Source organism: Trachypithecus francoisi, unplaced genomic scaffold, assembly GCF_009764315.1.
Source record: "Trachypithecus francoisi isolate TF-2019V2 unplaced genomic scaffold, Tfra_2.0 Lachesis_group21, whole genome shotgun sequence".
Taxonomy (NCBI): domain Eukaryota; kingdom Metazoa; phylum Chordata; class Mammalia; order Primates; family Cercopithecidae; genus Trachypithecus; species Trachypithecus francoisi.
In genome coordinates this window covers 14,182,039-14,185,841 of record NW_022681467.1, presented here as the reverse complement: position 1 = coordinate 14,185,841, position 3,803 = coordinate 14,182,039, and the positions used below count along the sequence as shown (strand labels likewise).

At 44.1% G+C, this 3,803-nt stretch overlaps 1 pseudogene across 1 annotated transcript; it reads left to right on the top strand.

Moving 5' to 3' along the window:
- Window positions 1–507: 507 nt before the first annotated feature.
- Window positions 508–1,994, top strand: LOC117068452 (annotated as a pseudogene). Its single transcript, XR_004431128.1, has one exon. The product of XR_004431128.1 is annotated as a proliferation-associated protein 2G4-like (transcript).
- The last annotated feature ends 1,809 nt before the right edge of the window (window positions 1,995–3,803 follow it).

The window sequence follows — 3,803 nt, the reverse complement described above, 5'->3', positions numbered from 1 at the left end:
GGTAGCATTTTAATTAGGGAAGAAAAAGACCAACTTGTGCTCAAAAGCTCAAAGCTTTTGTGACGGAGCTCAAAGAGATTGAGGCCAGGAAGTCACGATTTGTGCATCAATGATCAGATCATCTGAGCCCTTTGTAGAGAAGTAAAAAGTGGCTTCCCACTAGCCCTCTAGGTTCTTTGTTTGGGCTACAAATTAAATTGACATTAGGCAGATTCACAGGAGAAAAATAAACAATTACATATATAGGCACTGGAGTCTCCAAAAATATGAGACTCAAAGATTGGTCAGATGATTGAAGCTTATATAGTTTCCTGAGCTATAGAAAAAAATTACGGCTTAGGGCTTCTTGGGGGTGATGCCCACACAAGTTAAGAGAGGATGACAAGAAAAAATGTATGATGAGTAGAGGTGGTCTTGTTATGCAGATAAAATTTCTCGGGTAATAGAAGTTGTCTGGGAGAGGAGGCGGCTCAGGGGAAATGAGACTGTAGTGGTGGTAGTAGGAAGATGTCAGGCAGGGATGAGCAGCAGGAGCAAACTATTGCCAAGGACCTGGTGGTGACCAAGTATAAGATGGGGGGGAGTGGGAGGCGCGTTGCAACATGGCCAACCGGGTACTTCAGACCTTGGTGGAAGCATCTAGCTCAGGTGTGTCAGTACTGAGCCTGTGTGAGAAAGGTCATGCCATGATCATGGAAGAAACAGGGAAAATCTTCAAGAAAGAAAAGGAAATGAAGAAAGGTATTGCTTTTCCCACCAGCGTTTCAGTAAATAACTTTGTATGTCACTTCTTCCCTTTGAAGAGCAGCCAGGATTATATTCTCAAGGAAGATGACTTGGTAAAAATTGACCTTGGGTTCCATGTTGACAGCTTAACCGCTAATGTAGCTCGTACTTTTGTGGTTGATGTAGCTCAGGGGACCCAAGTAACAGGGAGGAAAGCAGATGTTATTAAGACAGCTCACCTTTGTGCTGAAGCTGCCCTATGCCTGGCCAAACCTAGAAATCAGAACACACAAGTGACAGAAGCGTGGAACAAAGTTGCCCACTCATTTAACTGGATGCCAATAGAAGGTATGCTGTCACACCAGTTGAAGCAGCATGACATCAATGGTGAAAAAAACATTATCCAGAATCCCACAGACCAGCAGAAGAAGGACCAAGAAAAAGCTGAATTTGAGGTACGGGAAGTATATGCTGTGGATGTTCTCTTCAGCTCAGGAGAGGGCAAGGTCAACGATGCAGGACACAGAACCACTATTTACAAATGAGATCCCTCCAAACAGTACGGACTGAAAATGAAAACTTCACGTGCTTTCTTCAGTGAGGTGGAAAGGCGTTTTGATGCCATGCCGTTTACTTTAAGAGCATTTGAAGATGAGAAGGCTTGGATGGGTGTGGTGGAGTGCACCAAGCATGGACTGCTGCAGCCATTTAATGTTCTCTATGAGAAGGAGGGGGAATTTGTTGCCCAGTTTAAATTTGCAATTCTGCTCATGCCCAATGGCCCCATGCAGATAAGCAGTGGTCCCTTTGAGCCTGACCTCTACAAGTCTGAGATGAAGGTCCAGGATGCAGAGCTAAAGGCCCTCCTTCAGAGTTCTGCAAGTCAAGAAACCCAGAAAAAGAAAAAGAAAAAAAAAAAAAAAAGGCTTCCAAGACTGCAGAGAATGCCACCAGTGGGGAAACATTAAAAGAAAATGAAGCTGGGGACTGAGGTGGGTCCCATTTCCCCAGCTTGCTACTTCTGCCTCATCCCCTTCCCACCACACCCCAGACTTTGTGAAGTACAGTTCTTCTTCTCCACCTAGGACCCCCAGCAGAGCAGGGGGTCTCCCTTTCTCCCCCACCCCAGTTCCCCAACCCACTCCTTTCCAACAACAACCAGCTCCAACTGACTCTGGTCTTGGGAGGTAAGGCTTCCCAACCACGGAAGACTGCATTAAATGAAAAAAAGAAATTAAATAATAAAATCAGGAGTAAAAAAAAAAAAAGTTGTCTGGGAGCAGCCCTCAGATAATTGTTAATAGTCTGTCTGGGCATGAGTCAACCTCCAGTCTTCTCTCTTGTAATTTGAGTTCATCTTCCCTGGTTGATAAGATTACAGGGGAAGGGATTCATGACAATTGAGTCTTTTTTGAAGAATCTCTTCCTTAGGCAGATACAGAAGGTCAGAAAAGCCCTTCTTTTGCATTTGCCGTTCCCCAGATGTACTCGATATGTTGCTGTTCCTCAAATGCCCATCGATATGTTGAAATAATCAGCATACCAAAGCCATAGATTTTGGGGTGGTTAAACTTCCTCTCAGTTTTGGAGTTCCGCTGGTTAAAAAAAGCTAGTTCTGGCTGGGTTCGACTTCTCTCCCTATAATCTCAACACTTTGGGAGGCTGGGATGGGTGGAACACTTGAGTCAGGAGTTCAAGACCAGCCAGACCAACATGGTGAAACCCCATCTCTACTGAAATTACAAAAATTAGCTGGGCGTGGTGACGGGGGCCTGTAATCCCAGCTACTGGGGAGGCTGAGGCAGGAGAATCACTTGAACTCAGGAGGCGGAGGTTGCAGTGAGCCAAGATCGCGGTATTGTACTCCAGCCTGGGCAACAGAGAGAGATTGTGTCAAAAAAAAAAAAAAAAGCTAGCTCGAAAGAGCTTGTAATACTGCTCATGGCTAAAGATATAAAGATAATACTGAAAGTGGCTAGGTGTGGTGACTCATGCCTGTAATCCCAGCACTTTGGGAGGGTGAGGCGGGTGGATCACTTGGTGTCAGGAGTTTGAGAACAGCCTGACCACCATGGTGAAATGCCATCTCTACTAAAAATATAAAAATTAGCTGGGCATGGTGGCAGGTGGCTGGAGGCTGAGGCAGTAGAATTGCTTGAACCTGGGAGGTAGATGTTGCAGTGAGCCAAGACAGTGCCACTGCTCTACAGCCTGGATGACAAGAGCAAGACTCCATTAAAAAAAAGAGAAAATACTGAAAGTTAACCCTGAAATTGTTAGTGACTTTGATGCACTGTTTCAGCTCTAGAAAAGTTTTTACCCCACAGAGACAATGGCTGAACAGAAAAAATAAAATAAATGCTGGGACTCAGTTACCTCAGCGGACCTGGCAGATGACAGTAGTTAAGAGAGGGAGACCAGATGTTTTATCCAGGGAATTGTATTGGAGAAAGAGGGGCTGAAAAATGGGATTGAAGTTTGCATCCAAGTAGAAGCTCTTTCTCCTTTATGCTTTATGTCCAGAGCCTGCTTGGACCCCATGAAGCAGGCTAGAGGCTTGAGTGAGAACATCATTTCTGACTGAAGCCAGAGCAATATACTGGGTCTCCCACATATATTTTTATCCTGGATACTTTTCCCCAATGATATGCCCTGGATTTTTCTTTCAAATTAAATTGCCCTCTTTTAGCCTTGATCAAAAGTGAGAATCTGGGCCCTTGACAGTTATATTGCTATTAATTTTTTTTTGGAGGTGTAGCCTAGCAAGGAGGGGCCTCATCTTCTGAGGAAACCTCAGCATTGATGAGTACTGACTGAGAGAGGATCATCAAGGTTCACTCAGATGAATGAGATAGGATGGGAAATCCACTCACAAGTGGATTTAACCCAGGCCTTCTGCAGTTATCAGGGACATGTCATATCAAACAATAGAATGAGCAATTTATGGGTGACTGAAATATTAGTATTGTCAATATTATTTTCAGTTGTTATCATTGTTATACAGTTCTTACTAGCTTCTTTAGACCAATGGTATTCAAACATTAGTGTACACCATCATCGCTGAAGATTTAAGAGTT